This window comes from Canis lupus, chromosome 21, assembly GCF_003254725.2.
Source record: "Canis lupus dingo isolate Sandy chromosome 21, ASM325472v2, whole genome shotgun sequence".
Lineage (NCBI taxonomy): Eukaryota > Metazoa > Chordata > Mammalia > Carnivora > Canidae > Canis > Canis lupus.
In genome coordinates, this window is record NC_064263.1 from 29,416 (window position 1) to 46,668 (window position 17,253).

The 17,253-nt window shown below is 42.2% G+C and overlaps 1 pseudogene; it reads right to left on the minus strand.

The window, feature by feature from the left end:
• Positions 1-2,847: 2,847 nt before the first annotated feature.
• Positions 2,848-16,308, minus strand: LOC112666698 (transmembrane protein 229A-like; annotated as a pseudogene).
• Between the last annotated feature and the right edge of the window lie 945 nt (positions 16,309-17,253).

Sequence of the window (17,253 nt, forward strand, 5' to 3'; positions counted from 1 at the left end):
CACTCATCCCAGTTTAATTTACAATTGGGTTGCTAGTGTCTAGAAGCCACTGCCTCTGTGATGGTTTCATACCTCAATGTTAAAAATCAGAATGAGGCAAATTCTAGTGAATAGAAGTCCGCACAAACAATTGCTGCTTTTGTTGGTTCCTCTGGTACCAAGTCTAAGAATAGAAAGAAAAAAAAAAACCTGGCAACACAACAACATCATCTTTTACAGCCATCTTTCTCTTCAGCATAAACTGAAGCATGTGTTTGATGGAGGGAGGGAAAGAGTGTTTCTTTTATTTCCCCTCAGTAAAGGAGCTTAGTTCCATTAAACAATGTTGGAAAACATATTGGAGATAGTATATTTAAAATTAATTTAAAATGTAAAGTGTTTTTAATGCCTTTTAATATAAACAAAAAATGATTTTATTAAAATGCTTTCAGATATTACAATACAATGATTTATTTATCACTCCAAGTCTGTAGCATGACTATAACTTCCTTTCCAAGTATATTGATTTTTAACTGTATTATGGAAGTGGAAAAAGAACCAAAACAGTCTACCAAAATTCTTCACCAGCCCTCTTAAATAGAACCAGGTCCATTATGTCAATGGAGTCTATTTCAAAACAGTATGGGAAAATTAGTTTTTCAAAAGGATAGGATTAACCAATTAGAAACATTTTTTAAATAACAAAGGACAGGTCATACTTTTCTAAGTTGTGTTTTGCTGAGTCGAAACATGAAATGTCAAATATTGATAAAATATTCAAAGTTAGGTACACCGAAATGTCTGAAATATTGATATAGATTATCAACCTTTTGGAGTCTTTGCAGAACCTAAAAATGTCCTTGTTAACATGAGAAACTTGAAAGATCATATTTCTCTGTAGATACAGTGCCCAGATAGAATTGATTTAAAATTTAAAGCACCTTTAGAAGAAAATTTCAGTGTTGTTGAAGTTAAACATGGAGCAAAAATCATACTTGTTACTTTTCTTCCATGTTTTCTGTTCAGGACTCCTTAGACTTTAAGGTATTTAATCCAACTCAGAATAAATGTTGGTGCAAAAAATTTAATTTTAACTTTTGGAGCATTTAGCTCTCACAATGATGATCCTTCCAAATGCTATGTTAAATATGTAGCAATAATTATGTATTTTTCCTAGCTTGTGATATAAGGTATCATGCCTCTTGGTGTATTATTCTTCGATCAAGATTGCCTGACTTCAAATGAAGAACTCCACTTCAGAGCTCTGCTTAAGTATAAGACTATTACCTGAGGAATTAGTACTAGGCTGATTTTCAGTTATGTATCCTGGTATTAATAAATCGTTGTTATTTCCCATGGAATAGAGTGTTTTTGTTACTAGTGCCTGGTTATTAGACATCTACACTTGCATTTGTGATAGTGAAAGGGAAGAGCAATACAAACTGCAAGGCGAAATCCGTAGAAGATCCAAAATCATTGCGGTCAGTAGACAGAGGCATGACAGTGTTGCTGTTAAAAACAGACCCTGGAGTACAGAGTACTTGGATTCAAGTCTAAATATTCAATAGCTGTATGACTTGAGCAGTTACTTAACCTCTTCCGGCTTCAGTTTCATTGTCTTGGTTGTAAAAGGAGGGTTGCTAGAGGTTTAAGTAAAATCTGTGGGTTTGTGTCTGTATGTATCTGTATACATATGTATATATATCTACAATTAAGAGATATAGATCATATTTTATATGCATTACTTTGTATATGGATATATATTAAGATTATATACATCTACTTAAGATGTATAAATGTTACTCATTTAAAACATATACGTGGATATATACATATATTCACTTCAGATTTTATGTATGTAATAGAGGCTCATTTTTGGCAGGTGGTGTTCCTTAAATATTAACTATTATATTGGCTTGTCACTTCTATGTCTGAACTGCTAATGAGTTAACAAAATTGATTGATCTGATGATTCTTGCCATGTTTTTTCTTTCAAGTTTCAGTTATAGCAAAATGTCAATTAAGAAATTGAGTAAACACATAACAAGAAGTCTTAGAGCAAGGTGCGAGTTCATAGACAGGATAATCACTTCCGGAATACATACGGATGAAGTCTTTGTAGAACTAGAAGAGGGGCTGTTAATGGACTTTTGTTTTAGAGATGATGGATTGATGTTTATTCTGATGAATATCCAGCCTGATGAGGACCCTCCTAGCAACTGCCTCTCGTTGCCTAGTACTAAAACAGTAGCTTTCCGAGTTAAGTATAACTTCCAAAACACTAATACCTGAGCTTCATAAGGACAGATTTTGTTTGTGTTGGGTCATTGCTGTATCTGCAGAATTTAGGCAAATGCCTTGCAAATAATGGGTGCACAGTAATTATTTCTTGAATGAACTGAATGGATGGAAAACTTGGTTTTTTCTTTAAAATAGGATTAACATTAAAAGCAAAAACAAACAAACAAAAAGTAGCAGGCTTTCCTACTTCCTGACAGATTTCTGAACCTAGGAACGCTGGTAAGCAGGTAAGCAGGGATGAGGAGCCGTATATGAAGGATGTAAGTGCAAACATGTACATTTAGCAAGTATCCTAGAAGTCAAGGATTTGGTTAAGCATTCACAGGAATGTGTGGTGTGGTGCCACACCTAACTCAGATTCCTGTGCAATGGGTCACATTCATATTACAAATATTTGCTTAGCATCTGACTAACTTTAGTGTCTATACTTCTACTTTTCTCTGGCCAGTGTTTTCAGAAATCCTTTACCTATGACCAAGTTTCATAAAGTGACACTTTAACTTTCTGCAAACATTTGGTTTGCTACTCAGCTTTGACTAGCTAAAATAATCAGTTTGACACGATCCATTCCACAGGTGGGGTTGATTATATTGCATTATTTATAATTTAGCTCACAACCTCAGATAGTGAATTAAAATAACATTCTCAAAATTATTCCCAACAATCATCTAAATACATATTTGTTTTTACTGCCATAGCAAATATTTTTTGAAACCAGAAAGAAGTCCCCTTTCATAGCATAGACAAGCTAATAATTTGAAGCGGAAACAATTCATTTGTACAAACTGTAAGTTTTCCTCATAATTTTCATAACGAAAACTGAGAAAGTGTTAGTCATCCTTGGCTGAGCTATACTCAATTCTACATCTTTTCTAAATATAATAAAACAACAAACAACCTTAAAGTACATTATTATTGATTAGACATGATTTCTTAAAGCGGTTTTTATCATCTCATTTAACTTTGGAGCTTCCAGACAATAATGAGTCACCAAAAAGCTATCATTGATTTATACTGCACATTAGCACATCAGGTTTGGCCCAAGAACTCTGTGGGTCCAGAAGGAAAAAGAAAGACGATTACAAGTGAGCCGTGGCAGAAATACTCTGAAAACGCCTATCTGTATTCACGGTAAGCAATTAGGTCTAATGCGAGGATAATGAACATTCAGGTTCATTTTATTCCAAGGAACTGTTTCTGTTCTTGAAGCTCCGTGTAGAAAGAGTCCTTAGGGTTAGAATACTATTGTGGGTGATAAAATTTTGCTTGGCCTTTGGGCATATAAGGTGAACATTTTACAACAAAAGTTTACAACTATAGATAACACAGCATCTGATCAATGTCAACACACTTGGCGTTTAAGGCTAATCCACATTGGAAAAACAATCATCTCCAGGATGAAGATCAAAAATCTTAACACAGTGTCACCTGTCTGAGTTGCTAGAAAAGATTTATTTAAAAATCGATCCATAGGATGTGTTTTCACATTTGTCAGTTTCTTTCCACTTGCGCGCTAGAGGGAGGCACTTTAAGAGTTATTAACTGTCATTCTAGGAATAAAAGACACTGAGTTTCAGCAGTGATTGGTAAATAGGGCAGGGAATTAAAATGAAATTGGATTAAAAAGAAAGTAAAAAAAATCACTGAATTAGAAAATTTCACCAAATCTTGTAGATCATTAATTTCTGATTTGAATAACTTCATTCTTAAACAACAACAACAACAACAACAACAACAAAAACCTAGTAGTTATCACCCACCCATGCCCAAATAAGTGAATATACTACAGCTTCTGATGTTAAGGTATCATGGTTTTGCTGTTTGGGCTTGTAAGGGATTTTAAATATTGACAAGTACTTTGAGTTATGTTTCGAGTAAAATTTCAAAATGTTGTATTATGCATAGGTTCCAAAGTGTCAGAAAAACCGAAAAGTCGAATAAAACATATTAGAAGAGCTTAGGAAACCGTATAAAAATAAAAGGCTAAAAAAACCACTCCGTTTTAAACGTGTAAAAATAAATCGAATTGGTTCGCGGGACTCGAATGACTTTTTTTTTTTTTCTTTTAGATAGTTGGTATGTACTGAACCCGGCACAACACCAAGTAGGTCCTGGTACACACTAAGGAATATCCAACCAGGTAAATACATCAGGGTGATGAGGCCCATGAAATTGAGTGGGTAGTGAGAATAGTCCCCGGAGCAAGCGCCGCACGAGCGGAGGCCCAGGCCCCGGCACAGCTCCCACGCGTAGAGGAAGGTCACGTAGACGGGCACCGCTTCCAGGTGCTCCAGCCGCGGCTCCAGTGCAGGTGGAAGTAGAGTTTCTCCACCACGAAGCTGCAGCTGCCCTACAGAAAGGAGGACCAGAGCGACGTGTGGCCGCTGGTCGGCCCGTCTGCCTGCCCAAGAAAGTGAAGAGGATCTCATCCCAAAAGCCGTGCGTTCCGAAGAAGAGAAAGCGGAGCGGGTCCGGCAGCCCCCGAGCGGGGCTCCCCGACGCCCCCGGTGCCTCGGCGGTCGTCGCCGGCCACCTGCGCCCGGAGCGGCGGGGGCGCGCGCGGCCAAGGCTGGGGCCGCTGCTCGGGCGGCCCCGGTGCCGCAGGCGCAGGAAGCGCTTCGGGAGCACTGGGCCGCGGGAGAGCGCCAGCACGTCCTGCAGTCCCGCAGCCCCAGCGCAGCGGCCCCGCACCGCCGCGCCCGGTCCGCCGCGCAGGCCGAGCCGCAGCGCCTGGCCGCCGGGGTCTGCAGCGCCACGCGGGCCGACGGGGAGGCCGGAGAACTGAAGACGAAGGCGCTGGGGCAGCGCGGCCGGCAGGCAGACCTTCTCCGGGGCGAAGCGGGTGAGCGAGTGCAGCAGGCGGCGGCGGGCGAGGAGAACCCCAGCCTGCGGAGGTCCGGGCTGCGAGCGAGGCGTCCCGGGCATCCCGTGCGTCCCGTACTAGCAGAGTCGCTCCAGGCGGGCAGCGCGGCGCCGGCGGCCGGCGCTTCAGCAGTGGACAGCGGCTCCGGGCGGCTGGCGGCAGCCTCGCGCCCCCGCCCGCCCGCCCCTCCGCGCCCGCATCGCCGCGTGCGTGGAGCTGCGGGGCCGCGCCGCCGAGGCCCCCGGGGGAGCGCAGGGAGCTCCGTCCCGGCCGCGGCCCGATGGCAGCCGGAGCCCTAGAGTCCGGGAGACGCGCGGCCGCCCAGCCCGCGGAGCCCCCCGCGCAGCGCCCCCCCCCCCACCGCGCCCTGCCCTCCGGCCCGGGTGGGTGCAGCCGGAGCCCTAGTGTCCGGGAGACGCGCGGCCGCCCAGCCCGCGGAGCCCCCCAGCGCAGCCCCCCCGCCCCGCGCCCTGCCCTCCGGCCCGGGTGGGTGCAGCCGGAGCCCTAGTGTCCGGGAGACGCGCGGCCGCCCAGCCCGCGGAGCCCCCCCGCGCAGCGCCCCCCCCCCCGCGCCCTGCCCTCCGGCCCGGGTGGGTGCAGCCGGAGCCCTAGTGTCCGGGAGACGCGCGGCCGCCCAGCTCGCGGAGCCCCCCCGCGCAGCCCCCCCCCCCGCGCTCTGCCCTCCGGCCCGGGTGGGTGCAGCCGGAGCCCTAGTGTCCGGGAGACGCGCGGCCGCCCAGCCCGCGGAGCACCCCCGAGCAGCCACCCCCCCCCGCGCCCTGCCCTCCGGCCCGGGTGGGTGCAGCCGGAGCCCTAGTGTCCGGGAGACGCGCGGCCGCCCAGCCCGCGGAGCACCCCCGAGCAGCCCCCCCGCCCCGCGCCCTGCCCTCCGGCCCGGGTGGGTGCAGCCGGAGCCCTAGTGTCCGGGAGACGCGCGGCCGCCCAGCCCGCGGAGCACCCCCGAGCAGCCACCCCCCCCCGCGCCCTGCCCTCCGGCCCGGGTGGGTGCAGCCGGAGCCCTAGTGTCCGGGAGACGCGCGGCCGCCCAGCCCGCGGAGCCCCCCGCGCAGCGCCCCCCCCCCCCGCGCCCTGCCCTCCGGCCCGGGTGGGTGCAGCCGGAGCCCTAGTGTCCGGGAGACGCGCGGCCGCCCAGCCCGCGGAGCCCCCCGCGCAGCCCCCCCCCCCCGCGCCCTGCCCTCCGGCCCGGGTGGGTGCAGCCGGCCGCGCCCGCGCTCCCTCCGCGCGGCCCACGGAGGAGTGGAGGCGAGGACCGCTGCGAACCCCGTCGCCGCCGCCGCCCCGCCCCGCCGCCTCTGCCGCCCGCTCCTGAAGCGGAAAGCGAGCAGTGACGCCCTTCCCGGCCTCCCCGTGCTCCCCTCCGGCTCGCCCTCTCCCGCCTTCGCCGGGCCCCCCTCCCGCTCCGCCCTCCGCGCAGAGGCCCGCGGGGTCCCGGCGAGGAAGCCCGGCCGCGCCTCTCCGCCCTCCTCCTGGGACGGCGTCGGCGGGGGAGGCAGGAGCGGAGAAACCCCCACCAGGGGTGACCCGAGCTGCGCCGGCTGCGCGGGGGCCCGGCACTCCCGGGAGCGCGGAACCAGGGCCGGGCCCGCTGGCGAGGCGGAGGGCCTCGCGCCACACGCCAGAGGCCGGGCCGGGCCCAGGCTGCGGTGCTGTGTATTTAATGTTCTGATTCAAAGCCGGCCGTGTCCCAGGCACGAAGAATAAACACGAGACTCCGTGCCGCACCCCAGCATCCGAAATGTCCCCTGGTTCACTTTTTCACTCTCTCTCCCCGACAAGCCTGTTTTCCTAGGTTAGTCTGCCAGGGGCCAAGACAGAGATTCAAAGCTCCCCACCCCCCACCTCCCACCCCCGAATTATGAAATGATCTGAGGCCAGTTGGTTGGACGTTGCTCTGGCTGCCGCGGAGGCTCTTGTCAGGAATAGCACCCTTGAGGGATCCCTGGGTGGCTCAGCGGTTTGGCGCCTGCCTTCAGCCCAGGGCATGATCCTGGGGTCCCGGGATCGAGTCCTGCGTCGGGCTCCCTGCATGGAGCCTGCTTCTCCTCTGTCTGTGTCTCTGCCTCTTACACCCCAGTGCTGCTTTTTCTCCTTGCAGAACTAGATCATCCCAGAGATGAAGACTGAGAGTGAGATTTTTTAATTAATTAATTAATCTATTTAAGGTAGAATGAGAGAATCTAGAACTTTGGTGTGTTGGGGGCTGCGCTTTTTTTTTAAAGATTTTATTTATTCATGAGAGACAGACAGAGGGGCAGAGACACAGGCAGAGGGAGAAGCAGGCTCCATGCAGGGAGCCTGACGTGGGACTCGATCCCAGGTCTCCAGGATCAGGCCCTGGGCTGAAGGCGGCACTAAACTGCTGAGCCACCGGAGCTGCCCTATTATAAACTTTCTTAAAGATGCAAGGAAAACCTTGAAAGGTCTAATTTGATAGTTCAGACTAGTTCATCTCAGGGAATGTAGGAAAATCTTTTGGATTAAACACAAAAATTGGTATCTTCTATTTCTGTATTTTTAGCCTCCACACTTAACAAAATTTCAATTTTGTGTACCATACATGTCTTATGAATTATATTGGTATAATAAGACATGTATAAAATTTATGCATGTATAGTACATGCATGTTCTAAACACGCTAATTTTTTAAAATTAGGGAATGTATAATAAAAAGCTTGTGTCTCACCACTGTTGTCAATGTATTGCTCTGCTAAGTGGGGAGTGGGTTAGATTACTAAAAATCTCAATGTTCTAGGTCCTTTTTTTGAATCTGTTTCTCATTTATTCCGGGAGAAGTAATGCAAAATAGAAATTAACAGTTATAAGTCCATAGCAGAAAAAGCAGCTATTACCTGTTATTCTATATTTCTTTTTATATTTTTGTTGTGGCCTCGCCTTAGTTATGCCACTTCAAAATGTATGAAACACTAACTTTTTTAAAAAGCAGACCAAAAGGATAAAAGGAAAAGTTTTTAAAAAGGCATGAAACAAGGGGCAAGGAAACTATTCATTATATAACTTGCTATTATTAATTATTTACACTCATTGCCTCATTTTAAAAAAAGTGAGTATCTTCTACCATTCTGAAAAGCTAGCCCACCAACGATACCAATCTTTGTTTCTGCTTTATCTTCACATTGTTCTTTTGTTTTAAACACTTCATTGCTGGTTTCCAAATGGAAAACTGCAGCATGGCCTTGCTGATCCATGATGATTTTATAGTTTACAATGGTTGCATCAGAATCTCCATGATCATAAAAATGCTTAAAAGCATTTCTGTGTTGGTCTTGACTACTACAAACATTAGGTTGCAAAGATCCACCTGTTAAAGCAGCAACTTGCTGGGAGTTGGTGGGCATAAGGGTGAGGGGAATTTAAAAATAGGAAACAGGAATCTGCAATAAAATAACATGAGTTGAGACTCCCTAGGTTAGAAAGTAGCCATTCAAAGGATGTTTTGAAGCATTGTTTTTTTTTTTTTTTTTTTTTTAGCTTTTTTTTGAAGCATTGTTCTTCCATGGAAAAGACAGTCTTCTTTGTCCTCAGAAGCTGTGAAGCTGTCTCAGTAACCACTTGTAGAGATGTAACAATTCTGGACTGGCCAGGTTGAGCTGTGTAGCTAGTGTGACCAGGGAGAGATCTGCTAATTAGGAGAAGGGTCCTCTGGAGGATTATGATAATCTTCAGTGAGTTGTTGTCTAGTGAATATGGGGTCATGGTTGTAGTCTTTTAGATGTGCGGAATGCCTGAGACCTTTCATTGCACACCAGAAGAACAAAGGAAAGTGAGGGGAGAGTACAGCATTTAGAAGAAAGCTTAAGGGAATTTCACTAGGGTAAAGCAAGAATGTAATGACAGAAGAAAACAGTAAAAGGCAGCAGCCACATTAACACTAGATATAAAAACCTTTCTTATTATAGATCAAATTATACCCATACACCCCCCTCCTATATACTATAATCATCAAACTAAGAACACCCGCTCCAAGAAGGCTTGCAATTGCTGAATGCTAGCTCCCTAAAAATACTACCAAAACAGCCTGTTGCTAAGGCAAAACTGAGTTTGTTGCTTACCATGGTAAGTAAGCTTTCTTCCTTGACAAAGTTTTAATAGCATCTTGGAGCAGGAAGGACAATGTTGGACTATTTAAGTGGTTTTTGGGTTTGAGTTTAAAATGGGTCTTTCAATACAAGGGCTTAATTAGAATTAGCTAATGATTATGATAAACTAGTTTTGGATTGGTGGACATAAGATGAGTGTCTTGAGGTGAGTGTTTCAAAAAGCATTGAGAATCGATAAACATTTATCTCTCTGCTCCAGAGCTTCCTAGAATAAAAAAGTTGTGTTGATGAAGACAATAGAAGTCATGTTAATGAAGACAGCCAAACAATAATGTCATGGCCACGTAGACAATAAGCTTTAGAGATGTCTGATCTTGGATTCACACAATCGGATAGTGAGGACCAGTTTGGAATCTGAGGAGAATAATTTGAGTAAGGACAGGTAAAGGTAACAAAGAAGCAAGGCTGACATTGAGTTTAGCTAAAATGATGCTCATCCTTAGTGTGTGTGGAGGGCAGGGGAAGGGAGAGAGAGATTGATTGACAGTTCCATAAAAACAGCCGTGTAAAATATTTGTCTGCATATGTCTACAGTTTCATTTACTTTACCTATACTCTTTCTTTTTTCTTTTAAAAAAAATTTTATTTATTTATTTATTTGACAGAGATAAAAATAAAAGAGAGAGAGAGAGACTGAGAGCACAAGCAAGGGTGGGGGTGGTGGGTAGCAGGAGAGAGAGAAGCAGGGTCTGCATGGAGCAGGGAGCCTGATGTGGAGCTCCATCCCAGGGTCCCTGAGCCAGAGGCAGACACTTAACTGACTGAGCCGAGGCGCCCTAAGGAACAGACTTTGAATAAATTCTTTAAATTCACAACACTTAAAGAAAAGCCAAAAGAGCACCAAGCTGTTTTGGAAAATCTTGCTTAAAATTTTCACTTAGAGCAATATTCAAATCAGTAACACTCCCTTTGTGTAATTTTGGCCTGCCTGCCAGTGACTCACCTTCAGTGCGCAAGGAGAGGATTTCCCCTCCCTAGTTAATTCCATTATGTTTTCAGAGGAAGGAGTTTATTTTGAATAAAACTACTTGGGTACATTGGTTGAGGTTTATGGGTGAGAGGTCATCACTGTCAATGGATACTACTTAATGCGCACCTACATGTCAGCTGGGCACTTCACATAGATTATCAGTAATTCCTACAACTGTTCTCTTATTTTTTTGAACAGATATTGAAACTGGGGCTCAGAAAAGTTACTTGCTCAAGGTCTTAGCTAATAAGTCCAATGCCAACAATGAAGTCATTTCCACTTGACATCACAGCTCATTTGCCACACACTGTGTTGTCTCTTATGTTCTTGTATTAAAGCCACCTTGAATGAGTTGAAGTTGCAGATTTAATAAAAAAGATCATTCTGTTTATAGTTCTAATGGGCTTTCCTTTAAGAATCCCTAACCCCTCCCCAGCTACTCCATCCCTTTGGCTATCATTTTAATCATTAACCTATGCAATCTTTCACATCCTTTTGTTGTTACTGTTCAGTACACTTATTTATTGTGCCACACTTTCCCCCTTCTGCGTTTCATGACAAATTAGTAATGGCTCTTTATTTGTACAAATGGGGCTGTCTGGAAGGGCTTGCTGTTTGGTGTGGAATAGAAGATAGAGCTCAGATAATAGGAAAATAAGTATGGAATGCAAATGTATTCCTGTGCGTTGTTGGGACCTGTCTCTAGATATCGAAGTTCAGCAAAATCACACCCTGCTATTCCAGTTAACACATCTATTTGTGGCTGTCATAACCTAAAAACCTAGGAATGCTTCCGTGCAGAGACTTAACCAATAGATTTGCATGTGTTCATCTAGTTACCCAAGTCCACTCATTTTTTTGAAGATTTTACTTATTCATGAGAGACACAGAGAGACAGAGACAGAGACACAGGGAGAGGGAGAAGCATGCTCCACGCAGGGAGCCTGGCGTGGGACTCGATCCCGGGTCCCCAGGATCACACCCTAGGTGGAAGGTGGCACTAAACCGCTGAGCCACCCGGGCTGCCACCCAAGTCCACTTGTATCTGGTCTCCAAAACCTAAGTACATATTATATTTCAGCATCTTCCGTATGAATCATACATGGCATTCTCATTCTAGAATGTACATGGGGCATTTCTTTCTAGGGTAGTAAAGATAATATATTTTATAGTTTAACACCTAGTTATGGTACTTCTTAATTTTTTTCAGTCATTATCCATTTTGTCCTCAATCTTGTGACAAACAGCTATTTTTCTAATTCATACTAAACAAGTAAAACGAAAATGCAACTTGGCAAAACTCACACGCTGGTAATGGCAGAGTTGTTTCTCATTTAAAATCCAAAAATTCCTTCTTCCAGACTACACTCCCTATCTTACAAAATGTCTCCAGCCCACTGGAGGGTTCTAAGCACCCACCCTAGCTGTGTGAAACAAGCTTACTGATCAGGGCTCAGAAGAGAGGAGTTATTTTCACTTGAATTCCAGAAGGAAGTGAAGGAGGCCTGAGTCAGTCCTGTTGGCCAAGAGCCTGGATTTCTTAGGCCCTCTGTGGAGGATGCAGTTTCTAGAACTCAGTATACTCATTGGCTTCCTTAGCTAAGTTGCTGGTTCTACTTACTTAGTGATTACTTAGTGGTTTTCTTCCTTTAACTGTAGTTATTTGGCCTGACCTGTGTGACTGTTTCTTCTGTGAATGGTCGTGTTGGTGACATATTGCTTTCCTCTGAGATTACGACTGCCACAACTCTTGCTTTAGAGAATATATATTTCTTATATTTATATCCTATATTAATTTTATTTATAATAACTAAATATAAATATATGTTTAAATATATTTTTCTTCGACACACAGTTATGGAACACTTATGTGCAATATTTTGTGCTATATCTTGGACATAAACAATGAATATAACAAAGTCTACTCCTCTTGAAGTTTCAAGTATAGCTTACTACAAAGGATATGCTTGTCTATTGAATGCATTGGAAATAAATATATGTAGAAAGTAAAAGAAGTACACATCCCCCGTGATACCACCACCCATAGATAACCACTGTTAATATTTTGGTATGTAGGCTTTCAACAATATTATAGTATCACCTAAAAGAAGATTATATTATGCATTCCTTTTATAATTTATAATTGCTCTTGTCACTTATTGGTGATTAGGGAGCATCTTTTGATTTGATAATCTGCTACATCATGGGTATGACAATAGATTCCTTTGTAGAGATATCCCACAATTTGTTTAGCCAATCCCCAATTTTTAGCTGGTTAGGTTGTTTCAAAAGTTATAAACTATTGTTTATAAACTGCTATAAACTTTTATGCGACAAGCATTTCCTTAATTATCTTCTTCATGTAGCCATGTTTATTTACTTAGACCACATACCCTTAAAGTTTAAATAGAGAATCAAAGTATATACATGTTAAGGCTTTGGCGCTCTCTCTCTTTCTCTCTCATAAAAATAAAAATCTCAAAACAAAAAAAAGGAGACATACACAAAAAGGAGATCATTCAACTTCTGTGGATTCTAATGTTGATTTAAATGAGCTACTGTTTGGACTTTCTTGACCTTCATTGATTACATTGTATATAAATGAAATCTAGTAGTATTGATATGAACTAGTCATGATAATAACCAGAGTGAAAAACTAACTGAGCTCCAAACAAGTTTTTCTTCCATCTCTTCATCCTTTCTTCTTGCTAAGGAAGTCTAGGGAGGAGAACACTTCTTTCTTTCTTACTACCAGTCTGCCTAAATCCTATCCTGAACCTCTTTCCTAGCAATCTTTTTGTAGGAAATTATGGTGCTAAAGGGCAGAAAGGGGAAACATATGCGAATGTAGAGAGCAGTTGTGACTGTGTCTGGCCTTCCAACTATTCCTTACTCTCACATACATGGCAGACATAATTATTGCTGCATATTTTCCCATTAAGTCCAGAGTTTGCCTTGGAATCTCATTCAACAGAATGATACAAGAAGATATCATCAATCAACAGAAGTTGGCAAGAAAATGAATCATACATGGCATTCTCATTCTAGAATGTACATGGGGCATTTATCTCTTTCTAGGGTAAATTCGATATATGATAATTTGCATTTATATACATACGTTCTCATGTTTTGGGTAATTGTTTATTCTTTAAAAGTTCTCTTCCTGGTAAGCAAATCCTCACAGTAGGATTTTTTGAGATCACAAGCCTTCCTAGAACATTTAAAAAACTATTTAATTTATTTATTTCAGAGAGAGAGATAGTATGAACAGGAAGGGGGTGCAGAGGGAGAAGGTAGAGGGAGAAGCAGGCTCCCTGCTCAGCAGAGATCCCAATGTAGGGCTCCATCTCAGGACCCTGGGATCATGACCTAAGCTGAAGGCAGACTCTTACTGGACTGAGCCACCTAGGTGTTCCCTTTCCTAGTACATTAAATGTGTTATTGTTTGAGTTACACATGACTATCTTTTAATATTACATGACATGAGGTGAGTTCTTTTTTGTGTTTAAGGCTAAAAAAAGTCATTGTTTGGAGCCAGAATAAACAATTTGCAAATAAATGGGTTAGAATTTGTACGATATTCTTAAACTGAGTTTCAACAAAACTATTAGAATATTAGGTATTTATTTTACAGTAAAGATAAATAGGTATTTATTTTACAGTACAGTAGGCTCAGTCAATACTGTTATATATACACAATTTTTTTTTTTGCCTTTGCATAGTACTTTATAGTCTACAAAGTGCTCTCATGCTTGTTTTCTCATTGGTTCCCTGAAATAATGTGTGATAGGCAAGAAGTACCATTTATTGCTAGGGAAATTCCAAAATAGTAAATTGTATTTCAAAATAGGTTAAAATAACTCTTAGAGAGGCGGAGCCCAAGCCTAGATGATTTTTTAATCTAGCTTTTATTTAATTTAAAAACAATTCACATTGTATGTGAACTATTCTTAGATAAAAAAGAACTACTACTTTCCTATGGTCAATATTTATAAGATACAGAAAGTTATGCAGAGAAAATTTCCCTCTGACATTTGTCCTCCACCCACCCATTTTCCTTTTGGGGCAATATCATTAGGTTAGTATTAGTTAGTTGGCTATCTATGCAGAGATATTCTATGCATATACTAGTGAATAGAAGTCTCCTCTACCATTTTTTATGCTGATGCTAAAATACTATACTATTTTATTCTGTACCTTACTTCTTTCACCTATTAACTCTGCACATAAATCATTCCAGATCTATGCATAAAGAATTCATCTTCAATTTTTATTTGAAACAACTAAGTAGGGCATTGATTGAGTGATTCACTATTGATCAAACCAGGCCCTTACCAGTGAGGATTTAAATAGTTTAAAATCTTTCATCATGGTAAAAATGTTACAATATATACAAACATACATGGCCAACAGACTACATGAAAAGTTGTTCAACATCATTCACCTGGGAAATGCAAATCAAAACCATAATGAGATATCACCATACATGTATCAGAATGGCTAAAATTAAAAGGACAAGAAAACAAGTGTTGATAAGGATGTGGATAAAAAGGAACACTTGTATACTGTTGGTGGGAATATAAACTGGGACGGCCACTGTGGAAAATAGTACAGAGCTTCCTCAAAAAATTAAGATGGAAATATCATATGATCCAATAATTCCACTATTAGATATTTACCCCAAAGGAAATGTAAACACTAATTTGAAAAGATATATATGCATCGCTATGTTTCCTGCAGCATTATTTACAATAGTCAAGATATGGAAGCAACCTAAGTGTCCATCAATAGGACACTTATCAAAAGATAAGAAAGAAGGAAGATATCACACACACACACACACACACACACACACACAGAGGAATATTATGCAGCCATAAAAAGGATGAGATCATGCCTTCAGAGACAAGAGGGATGGACCTAGCAGGTATTATGCTGAGTGAAATAAGGTAGATTGATAAAGACAAATACCATGGTTTCACTCACATGTGGAATCCAAAAGAAAACTACAAAAAAGAATAAACAAACAAAAAAAATGCAGAATTGGGACTATAAATACAAAAAACAAACTGATGGTTGACAGAGAGGAGACGGGGGCGAGGTGCAGTGAGTGGGAGATACAGGTTTGCAGTTAGGGAATGAATAAGTCAGAAAAATAAAAGGCACAGCATAATGAATATAGTCCATGATACTGCAATAGCCTTGTGTGGTGACAGATGGTAGCTGTACTTGTGGTGAACATAGCATAATGTATAAACATTTTTAATCACTATGTTGTACACTTGAAACTAATGTGACAATGTGTGTCAGCTATACTTGGGTTTTTAAAATGCTACAATATAAAGGCCTTGAACACAAGTCATTTCAAGATGTGGGAGTAGATGACTTAAGGATGTAGGTGCAAAGCTTTTGGGTGAGAGGATGTATACCTTTGTAATTTTGATAGATATTGCCAAATTGTTCTCCTAAGAAATTGGATCAATTTTCACTCCTGCCAGCAATTATGAAAGGGTCTATTTCACACAGTCTTGCAAATAATGTTTTATTACACTTTTTGATGCTTGCCAGTTTGAGAGATGAAAAGTATTTCATTGGTAGTTTTAATTTTTAATTGTCATATTTTGAGTACAGTGGAGCATTATGTCAAATATAGAAGAACTATTTGTCTTTCTTCTGTAAACTATCTTTTCATGTCCCTTTTCATTGGGGTGATAGGTCTTTTTTAAATTTATTAACAGCAGTTTTCATATATTAGAGAGATCCATTCTTTGTGTGATGCACATGACTTTTGGATCTAAATTTCATGTTCCTATCATTATACTAAAATAATAAAAATCACTTTTAATGATAGTATCTCCAGAACTTGCAAATCTTTCACATTATTTATCTATTTGCATGTAAATTTTGTTTCTTTCCTGTAAGATTATTTCATCTCTGTAATTAATTTACAGTGTTGATGAATTTCAACTTTCAATTTTCCATATTTCTGAGCATCTTTAGAGAACCTTCTGAGATTCTAATCTTACCTCTGAGTACTCCTTCTTAGCAAAAGGCATGTTTCTTTTCTGAAAATTTTTACCCAAATATCTGGAAACAAATTAACTTCTAGACTTCTAAATTTTAGAATTTCACAGTGGCATAGATCTTTCTTTTGAATCTAAGCTATTTGGGCACCTGGATTTTTCTGGGGGTGTGTGACAGCAAGCTGTATTTCTTGAGATTATTCCTCCTCATGACAATGTCCTAACCCATGGAAATTGTACCTCTCGAGCATGGTGTACCTCTCCCTATTTGCTGACCCCCTGGGTCTGTCCCAGAAAGAAACTATTGCACCACTTTTTCCCATGCCTTCCTGTCTACAGATGACTTTTAGTGGATTATGGCTAACCAAATTCAAATCCTGAAAATATAAAGAACAGATTGTAATTGACAAACTCTTTGTTTTCAAGTTATTTATGTGGCTTTTCAGCAATGACACAAAGCTCTCTTTGTCTCCGAAAAACAGAAAGAACTTCTTAACTCACCAAGTATTTAAATCTACTCAATATGATGGGTGGCCTAATGCATGAATCCTGGCCTGGCACAAAGGAAGTGCTGTGAAAAACCCATTCTCAAGCCATATATGCTGCTCAGTTTGCCACCATGAAGGGTACTTAGGTAAAAGATTGAGAGGGATTAAAGAATGCTTAAAGATTTACAGTGGGAATAATTCAAGTAGTTGGAAAATTAAATCTATAAATAAAAGCATAAGGACCTGTGGTTTTCTAGCCTACAAAAGAGAAGTCTCCAGAGTACTTTAATAATGTGTTTCTGGGTCATAAAATAAACATGGAAAGAATGGTGCTTACATAGTCATCTGGGGACAAGGGAAAATGAGCACATGAATGAGGAAGAAGAGTATAGGTTAGAAACCAGATAACACTTTGAATATGCTCCTCATTTAAAAAATAGGGACGTGTTCTTTTCTCTACGTATATTATAGTTTAAGAAAAAGTTAAAAA